The 18,893-nt window shown below is 42.8% G+C and overlaps 1 pseudogene; it reads left to right on the top strand.

Moving 5' to 3' along the window:
- LOC143440246 (spermatogenic leucine zipper protein 1-like) overlaps window positions 1-18,893 on the top strand; it is a 37,856-nt pseudogene that overhangs the window by 17,670 nt on the left and 1,293 nt on the right.

The raw sequence follows: 18,893 nt of genomic DNA, 5'->3' as shown, positions 1-18,893 counted from the left end.
AAGTTCAGTTTATTATTTTCATTTTATTCCCAACCCCCTCTGAATATATTATGATAAGCAAAGCACGTCTAAGTAATGCATACACTACACGTACATATAGACACATGCATACACACACTCATACACTAACACCCATGTTCATAAATATATACACACTAAAATACACACACATACTCTCACACATATTCATACAGTCTTATACACTCTAACTTATGTATGTATACCCACACTCATACCCACATACACTAAAACACACACACATACCTACATACATACACACATACACACACTCTTACACATACTAATACATGCATTCACACACACACCCACATTCATATATATATACACACACACAAACACTCACACACACTAACTTATATGTGTATACACCTGTACACTTACACGCATATATACATACATATAGACACACAGCCACACAGTCACACACTCACACATATTCATACACACATGTTCACTCACACTCATGTGCACACACACACATCCCTCTCACACACTCTTACACATTCCTTTCTGAGAAATCAACTCAGCTTCCCCCCACATGTATAGAATACTCTAGATTCCTTTGGAGCAAAGACAAACAATTCACACTTTGTCCTCTTTATTCCATCAGTAATTGCGGTGGGTTGGGACCTTACTTAAAGACTCCTTCCGTGTGATAAGGAGTTTCTGTGATGCCCTTTTGATGTCTCATTCTCTGCTCACACTACCGTGGTAGAGCCTGCAGCTACCTGCTCTGTACCTTTCTCAGGTCTCTCAAGCCAGAAAAGAACACTAAAAACTGTTAGTTATTAACAGAATCTTATCCACAAGCTAGAAACAGAAGGCTCAGGTTTCATTCTTGACTAGATAGTGAGTTTGAAGCCAGCCCGAGCTACATGAAACCTTGTCTCAGGAGGAAGAAGAGGGGAATCTATGTTCACACATGGAAAAGTCCAGAATGAACTGTGAAACGGCACAATGACTTACGTTCCACTGGTCAGAAACTTGTAGTCACTGAGACCACCTATGTATTCCAGGCCACTTTGTGCCCAAAGCCAAACTGGCTTTAAATTGTTCAGAAAGGCATTCCCCTGCTTATGCTGAGCATGAAGGCCACCAGGGCCACTGTCGTTATTGTCCGCTCTGTGTTTATTTCTGGTTCTCGCCACAGGCTGGGGTCATCCGCTTACAGACCATCTTTACACGGACTCCAGCAGAGCCTGCAATGGATTTCCTCCCCTTCCTACCTGGGATGGACTCAGCCAGCAAAAGCAAGATCCGAGTTCTTTAGGACTTAGGATTTGGAGTTGCTCAGAGGGAAGAATCTAAAGCTTCTTGCTTCTTCACAATTTCTGAGTTCGCCTGCCTTTTTATTTCTGTATATTTAGCCAGCTCAGCAAAACATTTGCATAATTTAAAAAACGATTCACTTGAGCACGTGTAGTGTTGCTTTGCTAAATTTGTCAGGGTGTCTAGACACCATCCGGCCATGCAGAAGTTCACATTGGAAGTTTTAGAAAATGGTTTAATAAACTTCAAAGACAGCTCATCTTTGCCTTACAATAACTATTTCAGAGACTAGGAATGGGAGAAGCCTATTGCTGAAGACACTACACTCTTTGGTTCAAACTTGGAATGCTTGAGTGTACACACACACACACACACACACACACACACACACACACACACACACCCTGATGAACCCTTGAGTTCTAACCTGAAGGCTTCCTTCCTGCAGTCCAGCTTCCAGAGTTACTATGTTGCTGTGAAGGGAGGAGCCGTCAGTAGTTCTATCTAGCCGTGGTGCCCATGAAACACAACAAAGGCAAGCATGGCAAAATATCCCTACAGATGTGCTCGTATGTTTGCAGTAACCAACAGCCAGCTAATAGGATTTAGGGCCCACTCATGAGGAAGAAATCATGCCTGCCTTGTTTTCTTCTCTCAAATACCAACAAAATTGACCTTAAGTCTCTTTCTGAATCCATTTTCAGGTTATTTTGTCAATAAAATTAATAATCTGTGAAAAAAAAATCCTATGTCCCCTCTGACAATTGTTAATTACTGCCTTTTTTTTTAATCCTCTTGTGACAACTGTTAATTAATGCACTTTGTGTCCCCTGTGACAACTGTTGATTAATGCATTAGTACTCGACGTTTTGGGGAAGGTAACAGTAAAATATTCTAGAAAGAGTAAAACCCTTTGAAGAAATGGGCTTACGATGTAATCAATGGGCTGGAAGGAACAACTCAAACGTCAGTGGTAAATCACAATATTGGACAGCAAAGACTCAGTGGAGGGCTGGGGGTGTAGCCCAGTTAGTGGAGTGTTTGGATATTATGCATGAAGTCCTGGGTTCGAGCCCTGGCACTTCATAAAACTGGGTGCAGAGATACACACCTGGAATCCCAGCATCTCCTAGGTGGAGGCAAAAGATAGAAAATTTAAGTTGGCCCCCTTGAACCGTGGCCATAAAACAAAGACATAAAAATCAGTAAGTCAAACACGGTTGCGCCTCAGTTCCAGGAAATTAGCTGACCACTCGAACAGATGGCCCTGACTAACAGCCCTAAGACAAATGGTGTCAGGATGCTACAGGCTTGAGATAAGCCTGACCCGCTTTGAACCAGAGCTCATGATAGATAGAGTGTAGCTAGTCCGAAATAGCCAGTTATAAAGGGACTCGCCATCCATTTTAAGAGTTAGAGATCAAACGTATCAGTGATCTGCACCCCCTCCTTCCCCCATTCCCTAACTCCACCTGGTTTGTGGTTTCTTCCTTTTTAAGCTGTAAGAATTCGTTGCTAGCTGCTAATTTCCTCTGCCCCTGTGTGGGGTACGAGTGAAGGATGCCCTAGCATGCTAGTTTGAGTAAACCTCTTGCTGTTGCATCAAGTCGTGTTTCTCGTGAATGATTTGGGGTGCATCTGCAGTTCTCCACGGGGTCCTGAGGTCCCCTTTCATACTACCTTACAGAGGCAAGAGAATCAGAAGTCCTGGGTCATACATGGAGACATGTTACATCTGAACTTTAGGGAAGCTTGGGCTAGTGAGACTTTGTCTTCAAACAACAGCTAAAACCTTAGTGGAGATATTGCTGGTTTTTCACAAAGACTTCTGAGAAACCTCAGAAGGAAAAGCTCCCCCGGTGGAGTTCATTCAGGAGACAAAAATCTCAGTTCCAAAGGGTTAAAAATAGCGCTCCAGAGTTAAGCTACCTGAGGATTTTTCTTTCAACCTTCATTATTCCTCCCCTCTGCTAACCCTGGGCCAAGTGCGGGCCTACTTGTCTAGTTTCTTGAAGGATGGAACGCAAAATTAGGTTGTTTGACAATAGCCTTATCTGCATTTTGAGCATGTGTTTGTGTTTGGTGTGATTTGTGTGCCGTGGGAGGTCAGAGGCTAACATGATAGTCGAGTCCTCTACCTTCTCGTGGGTTTCAGGTCACAAACTCGGGTGGGTCCTCAAGGATCTTTACCCACTAGCTATCTCCATCTCACTTGTCCCAGGTTATCTGAGATTCCCTCTCTCCTATTAAAAAAACAGGGTTTCTTTATGTAGCCCAGGCTAACCTCTTGGATAGTTTTTATATAGCTGGGGCTGGCCCTCCTAACTACGCTTTTTGGAGCCCATAGTCCTTCTGTCTTAGCTCCTGGGTGCTTGTCTCATTTTTCATGTTGTGAACATACACTGCTGTAAACTTCCTGTCCGGAATGCCTCTGTGGTAGCATATTACTTTGACAGAGTATGTGGTTTTGTCTCAGAGTTACTCTTGTTTTTTTGTTTGTTTTGTTTTATTGTTTTTGTTGTTGTTTTTCAGTGTTAGAAATCCAACCTAGGGTCTTCTGATTGTTAATTGGGCTGGTTACCACCAGCTACATCTGCCTGGAGGGCTTGGGGGTCAGAGAAAGGGTTTAGCTTTCAGGCTCTCGGGCCTAAAATTGAATGGCCAGTTTTTGTCTCCTGTTTTTGCTGTGTAGTTCAAACTGGTCTTGTGTTTGCAACCTTCCTGCCTCTGCCTCTTGAATACTGAGCTGTAGGCATGTGGCACCATGGCCAGTTCTGCTTGTTACTGAGTCTAGTTTCATGTGGCCGGAAAAGAAATTTGAGGTCTCAGTCTTCTTACATTTGTTGAGACATGTTTTGTGGGTCAGTGTGTGGTCTGTCCTGGAGAACGTTCCATGTGCATGTAAGAACATGCACTTCATTTCTTTTGGATGGGGGTGTTCCATACACATCTATAATCTATAATCTATAATCTATAGTGTAGTCAAGTCTTTAGTTTCTGTATACTGCTCTGTCTTGATCTATCCATTGATGAAGTCAATATGGTTAGGGCTGCTATTTCTTTGTTTTTCTAATAATTCTCAGTTTTAAATTATTAGACATTCCAATCTCATATACATATTTACAATGATATCTTCTCAATGTATTTCTCCTTTTACTATTCAATAAGAAAATGCAATCAGTATTTTATGTGTATAGGTGTTTTGGCTGACTGTATGGCTGTGCACCATTTGTGGGCCTGGTACCCTCGGAGGCTAGACGAGGATGCCAGATCCCCTGGGACGGGAGCTACAGATGGTTGTGAGTCACCAGGGGAGTCCAGGGATGGAACCCAGGTCCTCTGGAAGAGCAGCCCCATAGCCACTGAGCCGTCCTTCCAGCCCCTTGTGTATCATTATAAACCTTGTCTCACCAGGCCGTCTATTTTGACTAAGTATGACAACTCCTGCTCTGTTTTGAGTGCCAGTTCCAAGAACTTTCTTGTACTTCACTTAATTCATGAGTGTCCTGAAGGCAGATGTGTGTCTCTGGGAGGCAACATTCTGCTGGAACTTGCTTTTTAGAAACATGTATTTAGGTGCTGAGTGTCTGATTAGAAATTCAATGTATTCACGCTTAAAGGAATATTATTTACTTGTAATACCATTTACTCCATTTACTGATAAAGGCTTACTGTTGTCATTTTGTTAATTATTGAACAATTTTCTAGCCTCTTGTTTCAACCGTACTATCTTCCTCTGTGGTTTGCTGAATTATTGCAGTGGTCACTTTCACTCTATCTGCTTTTCATGGGCCTGTTGCAGATTCTTTGCAGTTATAAAGAGGCTTAGGTGAAACACCTAATATTTTAATTTAGGTTTATCAGAACTTCAATTGCATATTAAAAATTCTGTAATTTTTCTTTTCATATAAGCATACTTTAATATTCACAATGGGCTCTTTGAAAAATAAAGAAAATCATATCACTTTAAATACTATTAAAAATAAAATAACTAGGAATATATTTAATAAATAGGTAAAATGTCTGTGTAGTGCAAACTAAGACACTTTAGAAGCAACTAAAGAACATACAAATTAATGGAGATTTAAACATGGAGTAGATGATTCAATCTTGTTTATAGGCTGCCCATTTTTTCTATAGATTCAATGCAATCCCTACTAAATCACAACAGTAGTTGTTTCAGAAACTGAAAAATAATCCTAGGGGATGGAGAGATGGCTCAGCGGTTAAGAGCACTGACTGCTTTTCTAGAAGTCCTGAGTTCAATTCCCAGCAACTACATGGTGGCTCACAACCATCTGTAATGGGATCCGATACGCTCTTCTGGTGTGTCTAAAGACAGCTACAGTGTATTCACATACATAAAAATAAATAAATCTAGAAAGAAAAAAAGAGAAAAATAATCCTAAAATTTGTGTGGAACTACCAAAGATCTAAATGTCCAAGGCAATCTTGAGAGAGAGGGAAAAAAAAAAAAAGAGAAAAACAAAGTTGGAATCAGTATACAATGTTACCAAGTTATTATCCTCAGAACCAATGGTACTAGTATAAAAGACCAATGGAGCATAATAGGGAACCCAGAACTAAGCTCACACCTGTAACCTCCTAATCCTAACAAGGGCACATGAAGGGACTAAGAATGGCTGTGGGGAAAGTCTTAACTTCAACAACCAGACATAAGTGAGGTTGCCCAGGCACAAACATACAAATGCCACATGCTCTCATATGTGGATGCTAACATCAGAATTGTGTGTGTTAAGCCTGGAAACTTAAAACACCCCATGGAGGGGAGGGATATTTAGGGAGAGAAGATAGAGAAGAGAAGAATGTTGAAGGTACAGAAGACGGAGGCCTGGTTTGAGAAGTCACGGAGCAAAGGCTGAGGACTATCGGGGCTGTTGCATATTTTGAGTTAAGGATGTGTGGTCCTGGTCAGCTGGGGCTAAAGAGTGAGCTGTGACTAATAAGAGAGCAACCCCCTAAAGTGAATCCTTTGCTTTGCCGTGACAGTGAATGCTGGTCAGCTAAGATTGAAGAGTCAGCTGAGTCTAAGCAACCAGCATCACTGAAGTGAAGTATTCTAGGAAGTGTTTCCTTAAGGTTAGCTGTGCTCCAGAGGAGGCTGGACCTCAAGTTGGCAGCAGAGCTTGGTAGCATACATCACCCAAGTGGTATTGTTTTGAAGGCATGAGGGGGTCATGGAGAGCAACTGAGGCTCGGCGATGTGAGAAGCCAGAAGAGATCATTGATGAAGGTGCAGCCTCAGTAGAAATGGAAGGCTGTTAGGAGCCGCGGTGAGCGTGACAACATTCGCCACTACAAGATGGTGAGGACATCCTGTGCTCCCACAAGTAAACAACTAACTACACAGGTGCAAAAGGCAAAAGCGTGCCAAGCCACTGCCTATCCCTGGGCGTAATATGGGGTGATGAGTGAACAGCCAATCAGAAGTGAACTCACCACTCTAGGGTACATATAGCAGTGCCTTTCCCAGGCTTGGGGTCTTCCGCTTCTGCTGATACAAGAATAAAGCCTCGCTGTAGTAACCACCCGAACACTGCCTCCCGTGTCTCTTTCGCAGGCGAAGGGGACTCGGAAGGGGCGAGGAATAGAAGGCCCAGGATTGAAGGGGCTATGCAGAGAAACTGAGGCTTGGAGTCCTTGAGGAGAGCCCAAGAAAGGCTATTAGTGAAAGTACAGCACAGTTGCAGCAGAAGACCCCAACAGTTTGGAGCTGCCATGGATGACCAACCGAGAACAGCAGCAGCAGTGGAGTGGAGCCAGCTGGAGCTAGAAGACAAGCTGTGCGAGCTGCAAAGGGCAGAGCCACAGCTGGGTCCCAAGCCTCCTGGAGGAGCTAGAAGGATGGTCCTGTGAATCACAGATATTGCTCATTGATTCATTTATATTGTTGATTTTGGTTTTGCTGTGTTCACATTCTGACTGTTTCCCGTTCTTCCCTCTTGAAGTAAGAAAGTATTTATTCTTAATTGCATAGGAAACCCATAGTTGAGAAACTATTTTTTTTTTTCTGAGACAGGGTCTCACTATGTAGCCCTGGCTGCCCTTGAACTCACAGACCTTCCTCTGCCTCTCTGAGTGCTAGCTAGGTCTAAAGGCATGTGCCCCCATGCCTGGCTGAGGAAATTTAAATAAATAAAAAAAAAAAGATGTTGGAGTTTTAAAGAGACTTCAGATTTTAAATGAGATGGTATATTTTTAAAGAGACACCTTTTAAAAATGTTTTGTATTGTGGTGTCTATATTAATGTGTGATCCTGGGGATCACACTGTAACTTTACAGGTATGTGTTTGTGTGTAAAGTTGACAAGGGATCTGCAATAGAAAGTATTTTAATAAATCCCGGCGTGGGGTTACTACTCACCTCAATGGTTTATGTTCCCGAATAAAAGACACACACAGCCCTTATATTTTAATATGTCTCATGCAGCAATATAGCTGGGCAACAGCCTAACCTACATGCTGTTAGAATCCACTTCCCTACCCATAACTCCAAGTTACTACTTACTAATTTCTATGTTCCGTCTTGGCTTTTCTTGACCCAGTTGGGCAACCCTCTGCGTTTTACATGGTGGCTCTCCTTCTCACTCCTTCGTGTTCTTATCCTTCCATGGAGGCTTCTGTTTCTTCCTTCCTCCTCCTTGTGGTCCCAAGCCTGGAAAGCCTAAAGCCCTCCTGTCTCTCTTCTCCCCAGCTTTGGCTGCTGGCATCTTTATTTACTAATCCAGGAAGGAAGATAGGAACAAAACCAGGCATGGTGGTATTTACACCTATAATCCCAACATTTGGGAGGTGGAGGCAGGAGGTCAGGAGTTCAAAGCCATCCTTGGCTACATGATAAGTTTGAGATAGACCTGGGCTAGGTAATACCCTGACTTAAAAAAATCCCAAATCATATAAATTTTGGGAACCTAGTTTACTTCAGTGGTTCTATTGGATGTGTTATTAATTTATTTGTTTGAGTAATTATAAAAATATAAACATATATTAGATCAAGTTGTATACACAGTTTAAGTTATGTGCACATGCATGTGTGTCATAGCACATATAAAGGTCAGAGGACAACTTGAGAGAAGTTGGCAGATGGGTAGGGGGACACTTCTCTTCTTCCACCATGCAGGTCCCAAGAATTGAACCCAGGTTATCAAGCTTGGTGAGGAACTCTTTTACCTGTTGATCCATCTCACTATTCAATCTTTATAGGCAAGTTAAATACGAGTTAAGTTTTGTGCCGCACTGGGGATATAACTCATTTTGTGCAGTTGGTGCAGTGCTTACCTCTTATGCAGGAAACCCCAGCAGCACATGCACTAGCCATAATGCAGCACTTCTGTCATCCTGGCTCTCAGGAAGTGGAGGCAGGAAGACCAGAGTTCAAGGGCATCTTTAGATATACATTGAATCCCAGGCTACAGGAGACCCTGTCTCAAAAACAAAACAAAAGCAATATGATTATTGCTGCTGCTGAAACCCAGAGCTTATAAGTGCTAGGCATTGTTCTATAACAGCGCTTTAGCCTCAGCAGTGTGTGTGTGTGTGTGTGTGTGTGTTTAAAGAGAGACTCAGATATTTATAACAAGCAGGAAATAAAAGTGAATGCAACAAGCCAAATTAGCATTGTCAGAAATTTCCAAAACACAGCAAGTATTCTGACAAAGAAAATGGAATTCAAGTTCTGAGCAACAGGGTTTTTGCAGCTGAAGTTGCTGGCAGGTGACCAGACTTAGAAGTTAAAGGCAGATGATGAATGTCTCACAAAAGACAGCTTTGTTGACAATAGCTGAAGGAGGATGAAAGGCCATTTCCACTGCAGACTGAAGGGAAGTCGGCTTGATAGCTCGGCACAGACTGGAAACAGAAGTGCAATGCAATCCTTACTCACTGTGTTGAGCCAAACCCTTGTTGGAAAATGAACACAAAACGCTGGAAAGCTGATATCCTTCATAAACTCCTCAGCAGAAAGCCTGAACTCTTCCAATAAAGCTCCTTCAGGAAGAATTTAAAAAACAAGCAAACAAACAAAAAAAAATTCAAAGAATAATAATCAAAAAAATCCAGCTGGAGAAAATCCTTCAAGTAGAGAATTCAAAGTGGAGGGTGAAGCACAGAACACAGACCTTAGATTTTTCTTCCTGTTGGGCAAGGTCATCATGGCAGCAGGCTGGATGGAACAGACTGAAAACTGGGTTCCCGCCAATGGGAAGCTGCAAGCTGCTGACCCAAGACAGACGTGCTTGCTCCAGAGGCCAGTACCTTTTTAAAAGAACACAGGGAATATCACACAAGCTTCAGGAAGACCACGAGGAACATTGCTTGTTGACCTGTCCTTTGATACTAGAGGAAGCGTCTACTGGTACTGACGTGGTCTTTGCCTGAGGTGTCTTATTGTTGCCTATGACAGAGATGAGCTGAAGTGAGCCAGTGTCCTTGGACAGTTCTATGCCTAATCCTAGGTGGCCATTTAAAGTACCCAAAACACAACATTTTTTCTTCCTCACCTCTTTTTCCTTTTTCTCCTTCCTCTTGTTCCTTCATCTCTCTGGTCTGAGACAAGATCTCACACTATAGTCCAGGTTGGCCCTGAACTTTTGGTAATCTTTTTAGGTCAGCCTCCAGACTATAAGGATTAAAGGTGTGAGCCACCATGCCTGGCATACTATCTATTTCTTATCTGAGGATAATTCATCAATAGAATCATTTATTTATCCATACCATCAAAGATATAGTAAATGTGTTATGAGTCATGGGTTTAATAAGTTTTAGAGAAACGACAGGAAACAAGACAACTGTGTTGCCTTCATGGACTTTACATTCTAACAGAGGAAACAATGTTATAAACTAACCAGAGCCCTGCATGACTGTAACCCCATAATAAGACGTTGAGGCAGAAGGATCATGAATTTATGGCTAGCCTAGGCTACATAGTAAGACCCTGTTTCTAATAACAATGGTAATAAAATGATAAAAAGAAATTGACAAGAACTATTATTCTAGATAAGGCAAGTGTTGGAAAAAGCAAGTGAGAAACAATAAGCTATGTTCTCATGTGTAAGGGAATTCTTTTCTGTTCTTTCTTTTTAAAATTTAATTTAATTTTTTGGATTTTAGCGGCACGGTTTCTCTGTGTAGCCCTGGCTGCCACGGAACTCACTGTAGATCAGACTGCCACGGAACTCATGGTCTGTAGACCAGGCTGGCCTTGAACTCACAGACATCTCGATGCCTCTGTCTCCTGTGTGCTGGAATTAAAGGAGTACTGCTCCTCCTCCACCTCCACCACCACCCAGCCTCACACACTGAATTTTCTCACTTGGTCCCATATACTCTGTGAACTAAAGACTGATGGTATTTCAGTTCACTAGTGAGCTGTAGGATGGATACATAAGTCATTATCCCCAAGGCTCCAGTATAGTAAGTAGCACAGCAGGCGTGCCATCTCGTTAAATTCTAAGGCTGAAATATAATCTGCCTCATTGTCTGTGTGGTTGTTTGCTTCATTTTGACATGTTTAATATGCTAGTTGGTACTTGGGGGGAAACATTACTAATTTTAAATGTGATATGGAATCATTAATAATACAAGTTAAGTAGTTTGTAGGAAGTGGTTTGGGAATTGAGTAATCTCGCTTCCCTTTTTCCCTCTATTGTTCTTTCTTTCTTTGTTTGTTTATTTATTATTTTGTTTATTTTTACAGTAGGAGCCCTTCAATCACCTTCATTTAGATCCAAAATACTAAATGAAGCTCTATCTTGGATTACTTTCTACATGGACTAAAGCAGCCATTTTGGCAGTACATTTAGTAGAAACAAACTGTCTATCACAAATAAAGCTTTCTGTTGTGATTCCCTATTCTCCCGTTAAAGGTCTATGTTTCTAAAAGTCAGCTTCAGATACTTTTTTTATGTCTACCTACAATTATGCAAAATTCGATAGGATTGTTCCATGTCCAATTCCTGAAAAAACTGCACTCAACGTACACAGAATTGTGTCTATAAATTTTCTGTTTTATCTTACAAGATTTGTATAAGGCAGACAAAATAGGGTTTTTGATTTTGCTGTTGGTGTATCGTTTGTACCTAAACTGTATCATGGAAAGCTCAGGATAAAACACCATTTTATGAAGCAGTTGCACAAGTAGACAGACTTGTCTATTTCCAAAGAACACCCTACAGAAGGTGACTTTTATGATGTACATATACAGATTAGACTTCCACACTGTTCCTGAAAATACGCAGGAGGTCAGAGGTGAGTGAGAGTCAAGGCATGGTTCATTCCAAGGCAAACTGCCCTCAGTTAACCTGATCAGCACGAAGGCTGCTGGAGGGGCCAGGCAAATGGGAGGTAACAGGAGCCCAAGAGAGGAAGTGTATGGAAAACTTAATGTATTAGACATGTTTCTCAGCCTTTAGGAAGCCACACCTACAAGGCTAGAAAAAACTAGAAGGCCCAGGTCTCAGGCCTGAGGTGTCCAGCACCATGTGCAGTACGGAGAGCGTCCTCAGCATACCCACAGAAGCTGGGCCAACAGAGGAAATGGCTGTCCAAAGCATCGTAGGAAGTCTCTGTATGGAAACCAGCTGACCACTAGGTTGACCAAGCAAGGCTTTGGAGGCTGCCCTGGACAAAAAAAAAGCCTTTGAGAATTTCTCAGGGCAATCAGCACCAGCACCACCAGCACCACCAGCTGTCATGGAGTGGGGAAGAACTGTAGTCCCACTATGTCTAGTTTCCTAACTCAGGAGTAGTGGCCCAGCCCTGTAAGCCAGCATTTGGGAGGCAGATGCAAGAGGAATTTGAACTTGAGCTCAAGATGTAGGGAGAGAAACCTCGTCTCAAGAAACAAATAAAAGAAAACCCAGAATTCTCTAGTACTTATTAAATACCAGACACTGTGCTCAGGATCACAATATCCAGGCTCATAAATAGAACCACAGCCCCATGGAACCATTGGGGAAACTGAGGATCTGGGCGAGTGAGCAATTGACCACGCTGCTCTAACTAACCCTGCTGGGCAGTTAAACCAGTCTGGGTCAGGCTGTCCACCACCATAGCTAGTTTTGAGCCTACATGTCTGGAATAGCCAGATGGAAAGTATAGTCTACCGCCAAAGGGCAGCAGAGAAACCAGCCTTCTGGGCTTACCAGCTAGAAAGCCTTTGAGAAACTTTGTTTAGTGCAGGCGAGCAAGAAGGCGTGGTCTCAGAGTTTGAGGAGTCAGATGGAGTCAAAGCACGAACAGTGTTTGCAGTTTACCTGCACAAAACGAAGAGCTTGGGTCAGGGCAGATGTCTCACAGGGCAGACATTTTGTTATTTAGCGCTTTAGCCACACCTAAGCAATAAAGTCTTTTGATAAGTTATTATTTTGTATATGTTTATGTGTGTGGTTTACATATGGGTGTTATATATACCAGTATATGTGCACATGTTTGTACGTGGTGCACACAAGGGCACAGAGGAGGCTGATCAGATGTCCTCTCTCACTCCCTGCCTTCTGTCTCTCCTGAACCCGGAGATCAAGTTTTATTTAACTAGTGAATCCTGTCATGCTGAGAATGAGCATTGGACAAAGCCCATCCTTCCCCAGTAGGGAATAAATCTACTTACCAGACAAGGATTGCTACAAAAAGACTTTAAAAATATATGCTTCAAGAGAGACAGTGGGCTCCTTCTCAGATAGAGATGATTGACAGACAGACAGACAGACAGATATAGAAAGATAGAGGATAGACTATCACTATCACAGAGAGATGAGACCACTTTTATAACAGTTGGGGGGAAGTTCTTGCTTGTATCTTATATCTTGTGTTGCCGGTCCATTTCTGAAGATAGAAGTGGGTATCTCATTCTTTTGTTACATAGTTCATTAAAATTTGTATTACATTTTTCTGACTCTGAGTGTGTGTGTTTGTGTGTGTGTGTGTCTGTCTGTCTGTCTGTCTGTGGCATGTGGAAGTCAGAAAATAACTATCCAGAGTCAGTTTCGCCTCCCACCATGTGAGTCCCAGCCTGGCAATAAGAGCTTGTATGCACCGGGTCACCACACCTACCTAAGTAGTAGTTTATGGCAATCGTTAGCTGTCCTTGAGACTAAACATTTTGGGCCAGATTCCAAGAGCTCAAAGTCTGTTGGTAAAGTGTGAGGGTTTTGCTTTTATTTTGGCTTTTTGGTCTCTGCGAATACCGGCTGTTGCTCCCATAGGAAGCTGCTGGGACAGTCTCTACTCTGGGGAAGTTTCTCAGAAGTCTCTACTCTGGAGCTGCAGAGCTGCTGCCTGCATTCTACAGGGTTGTTTGCCAAGAGGCATGTAAAGACAAGCCAGTCCCAGCAACGCAGAAACCTGCTGTCCCTGAAGAACACTGGTGTGAAAAACGCTCCTGCAGCCTCCTTGCCCACAGAACCTGCCTCCCCAGATGCCCATAATTCTGTCAAGAATTCATAATTCTGTCAAGTCCTTTAGAACTAACATTTCTGAGCCCTGAAAACTGAGTGAACACTGCTCAGATTCCCCGGGAGTCAGTCTCTGATTCCTTCAGTCACAGTTACAATGTCTCAGGTCTATAGCACCACCTGGTGGTACCACCTGTTGAGGAAAAGGTTCGGACACGTATCCAGCTCCGTCTGTCTTTTAATTTTTTTTAAATAAAAATTTCAGTTTCAGAAAAAATCTCCCATAAAATGGCTATATACAAATATGGGATTACATTTAAAGTTACAAAGTAAGTCAAGATGTTAAAATGATGTCTTGCAGGGGCTTGCGAGACAAGTCAGTAGTTAAGCACGCTCGCAGCTCTTGCAGAGGACCCAAGTTTGGTTCCCAGTTAGACATTCCACCCAGGTGGCAATGTATAACTCCATCTATACACCATCTATAATTCCAGTTCCAGGGGATCCAATGCCCTCTTCATGTCTTCATGTACACCAGGCTCCTTTTTAAAAAATGGCACAGCACCCCTGACAAACCTAAGATTCTAACCATAATAGCCATCAATAAGATACTATGGTTGTTTCTTAAACTATTAAGTGGGATAGAGAGGTGGCCTCCTGGCCCAAGAGCATTTTGGTGCCTGCACCCCTGATAGCTCCAATTCCAGGAGATCTGATGGCAGCTTCAGTATCTGAGAGTATCAGGCATGTACATGATACACACATGTACATACACACAAAAGTACACACATAAAACTAACTATAAAACAACTACTAAAACAAAGATGTTTTATTTTACCAAACTTTCTCTGCCGTATTCAAACTACCCCTAGGTATTTGAGCATACAGAATCTGTGGGTGTATGAATTTGTAGAGACCACAGGAGAATCTTGAGGGATTTCCTCTATTGCTTTCTACCTTCGTTTTTTTTTTTTTTTTTTTTTTTTTTTTTTTTTTTTTTTTTGAGACAGGATCTCACACCAAATTTGAAGCTTGCCATTTCAGCTAGACTGGCTGGCCAGAGAGCCCTCAATACCCACCTGTATCTACCTTCAAATTTGGGCATTACCGGCATACATGGCTCTCTCTGGCTTTTTACCTGGGTTTAGGGGATTTGAACTCAGATCCTTTTACTTTTACAGCCAGTTCATTTATACATCGAGCTATCTCACCAGCCTGATAGTATTGTCTTTAAACTCAATTTTATTAAGTATCTATAACTCCATGCTTGTGTAGACACAAGATTGGATGAATAATTGAATTCTTTACTAAATGCTTCCTATTAATAAAAACAAAAGGATTTGGGGCAATGACATTTATCAGTAGAACAACACTGTAATAATACAGGCTAGATTCTCTTGTGGAACTAAAATCAGTACAAAAGTATGAGAGAAACGAGGTCTTTGCATATCCCCGGAAGTGTTTCATCTAATATTTGTTAATTAGAAATGCAAAGATGGCAACTGTATGATAGACGAGTCACCAGCCCCATGCAAATGGAGTCACTAGATTTCAGGCAGATCAACTGAAGGCACATGGTTACACTACTTCTGGGACATTCCTACCGAAAGCATGTCACCTCAAGGAGGTGATTAGAAATTACATAAGCACAAAATGCCTATTTGGTCATCATCAGGAAATCCCTAGAAGAAACTAGACATGGCAAGGAAATGTGGTGTGATTTTGGTGCAGAAAGAGAATTTCAGTGGAGAAACAGGATAACCCAGGAGAATCTGCAATTTACATGACAGTACTGTGCCGACCTTGGTTTCCATAACCGTGTTGTGATTATATAAGATGCTTGCTGGCTGGTACTTGAGCAAGAGTTTTCTGTTTCAGCAATGTAATCTATCTCTCCATTCAAACGCAGGGTGCCATAGATGCTAGAGAAGAGGTGGTTTCTGATTACAATGCAGTAAAGCTGGAAATGACCGAACGACGGAACAAAAATCCCCCAAACCAAACCAAAAACACCTGTCTCAGATGGTACTTTTGAGTAAAGTGGAAATACAGGCAAAAGGAAACCCAGAAGGAGAGTGTGAGAATGACCTCTGACCTCTGGCTTCTGGACACTGTGTGAGTTAGAAAAAAGCAACCCTTAAACGGAATGCAAGCCAGGTTCTGCTGAATAGAGCCTACAGTGGCCATGACATTGAGCCTGACTGCCCAGAGATGAGCAGGAAGCTCAAAGAAACTAGGACCAATGTTGATAGCCATGGGAGGAAAAGTAAATATAAATTTCTCCTCTCTACAGGGGAAAAATAAGTGTGGATTTTCCCTTGAAATCAACATGAAAGCTGATAGCTTTCATAACAGGAGTCTTACAAAAAAAAAAAAAAATCTCTGAACTTAATATTCAAAAGGTCCTGATGCTAAGATTCAAAGACAAGAATATAATAGGCTTCAAATGATTTCATTTCTTAAGGATGTTTGAGTGTGAATATGTGTGTGTGTGTGTGTTTGAACATGTGTGGGTGGTATGTACATGTACGGTGCACATGTTGAGTGTGCGAGGACAGAAAAGCACATGCTGTATTCGATTAACTACGTTCTACCTTACTCCTTTGAGACAGGGTCTCTCAATAATCTTGGAGGGAGCCACTGAACCCAACAGTCCCATAGGCACACACAACTGTGCCAGGAGTGTGTCAGAACCAGTGCTTGAACTCAGGTCTTTAAGCTTCCAAGCAGCGGCTCTCTACCCATGGAGTCATCCCCCCCTCCCGCCCCCAAGTCTCAGATTGGACTGAGTTGTTTCAAATACTTTAGACACATTGTCATTTTAGTCAGGGTCTATGAGAAACCGCCAAGCTTTATATCACTGACTAGAAGAGTAATAAATACATTCAGAAAGCCTATCTTAAAGGTACCACATTTTAAAAAGACTCCCAGTTGGCGGCCTGGGGATACAGTTCAGAGGTAGAGGACTCATGTACCATATAGAGAGCCCTGGGTTCCACCCCTCCCCCCCCCCCACCCCTAGAGAGAGAGAGAGAGAGAGAGAGAGAGAGAGAGAGAGCCCTAATTTATAATGGTGCTGTTAACTCATGCCAATAGCCTGTTATCATTCAGTAGAATATTTTTTGAATTGACAGTTAGTGTCCTAAAAATCACTAAAGATAGAGCACTTTCAGGAGTCCTGTTTTGTATCCTGTCCTGAGTCAGTGTTCTAGTGCTGGGAAGAGACACTGTGACCAAGGCAACTCTTACAAAGGAAAGCGTTTAATTGGGGCTGGCTTACAGTTTCAGAGGTTTAGTCCAATGTTATCACAGTGGGAAGCATGGTGACCTGCAGGCAGAGAGGGTGCAGAAGGAAGGAGCTGAGAGTTCTACATCTGGATGTGCAGATAGCAGGAAGAGAAGTCTACTCTGGGCTTGGAGTGGACTTTCTGAAGCCTCAAGCCCACCCCTAGGTGATACACTTCCTCCCGCAAGGCCATACTTCCTAATCCTTACAGCTAGTGCCACTCCGTGCGACCAAGTATGCAAGGTCTATGAGTCTATGGAGGCCATTCTCAGGGAAACCTCCACACATACATCTTTTACAAAGTCTCTCCTACCCTTCTATGAAAGAGTTCTCAGCCTGGTGGGCTTTCTCTCAACCTATATACCCTTAGATGGAACACAGTGCTTGCAGTTGCCACAGTGCGTGGTGTGTGGTGTTGTGTGGTGTTGTATGGTGAAGTTGTGGGGGTGGGAGGGTGAGGTAGGAAACTCACTGTAGTGCTTCTTAGAATGAAGAGTGTAGTAGAGAAGAACAGGGGCAGGCATGAAGGAGAGGTCTTATGTGGGAGGAGTAAGGTTGGCTGTGGTAATCTGAGTTGTTGACCAGGAGTTTAAGGGGACTTCCATTGTGATGTAAGGAAACAGAATCTGTTGCCTCAGAAGGCAATGACAGAATAAAGACCTAGCTGTGGGGGACCTTGGAAAAAAATACCAGAAACCTAACAGAAGGGAGATGGAGCTCCAGCTCCTGGTTCCCCTTCCCAACTCCTCCACCCTGGGCCTGTCTGAGATGTAACCTTCTACCTGAACACCATCTCCCTGGTCTCAGTCCTTAACTCTGGTCCATAAGGCCTGCTTGGTTCCATCTCCTCTACCGACTCACAGGAGACTGCCATCTGTCCTTTCTGGAATCTCTAAGGTTTTCTGCTTTCCTCGGGTTCACCAATGGCGGGGTCCCACTGACAACTCAGCTGAGATGAGTTCTCCATCTCCTAATCCTATGCCTGCTGCTAAACAAGAACCACTGAATTCTGGGATCACCATTTCCCTCCCTTGAAATCGGAATCACTCCCCCACTTTCTGCTGCAGCTCCTTCCCACCACCAAAGAAATAGAATCCTGTCCAATGTAGAAAAACGAGGGAAGGTACAGAAATTTAGCAATCTCTTAAAAAGATGTTAAAGATGTTCTTAAAACATAGCGGCTTTTGAGGAAGACTACAGTTGGGGATGCCTTTCGAGGATGCCTATACTCCTGAAGAAGATCTGTCATTTTAACGTCAGAGGTGTTGAAAAGAGAAATAAAATATCGATTTCAAAGATGATCTATTCCATTAATTTCGACCCAGAGAAAGAACAGAACACAAATGAAGCAGGAAGATGTTAGTCAAAAACCAGAGTGCGAAGAACACGGTACCAAGTTTGCAAGGGATCTGTGCAGTTCAGAAGATAAAGAGATGCTTTGGTGGTGTCCAGCTGCTGAGCGTGAAAAGACGGGGAAATGGATCCCTTCACCTCTGTGAGAATACAGGAAGCTCAGGAACAACATGGAGCAGTTACTGCAGGCTAGCAGATCACTGGAGTAGACAGCATAATGAGCTCAGTGAACTGATGAGGTCATATCAGGAATGCCAGAAAGACGTCAAAGAAATTATTGACAACGATCAAGTCTGTTTGCAAACCCAATCCAACAACGAGCCAGTCACCAAGCAGAAGCTGGAAGGAGCAGGTGAAGAAGCTGAGCCATGACACCCGCTCGCTGCATTTGATCGCCAGCCCTGCTAGAGAATGAATGTCAGATCCCTACCACAGAGGGTAGATATCCTCATGGAGTTTCATATCCACGAGCTGCCCGGGGCAGGAGAAGCCTTTGCGATGTCCGGTGAGTCAGACAAGAATGTCGAAGGGTAGCGGAAGCAGACAAGACGGACGCTT

The sequence above is a fragment of the Arvicanthis niloticus genome, chromosome 29 (genome assembly GCF_011762505.2).
Source record: "Arvicanthis niloticus isolate mArvNil1 chromosome 29, mArvNil1.pat.X, whole genome shotgun sequence".
NCBI classification, from domain to species: domain Eukaryota; kingdom Metazoa; phylum Chordata; class Mammalia; order Rodentia; family Muridae; genus Arvicanthis; species Arvicanthis niloticus.
The sequence above is the reverse complement of the archived record's forward strand: the minus strand, read 5'-3'. Positions and strand labels throughout refer to the sequence as shown.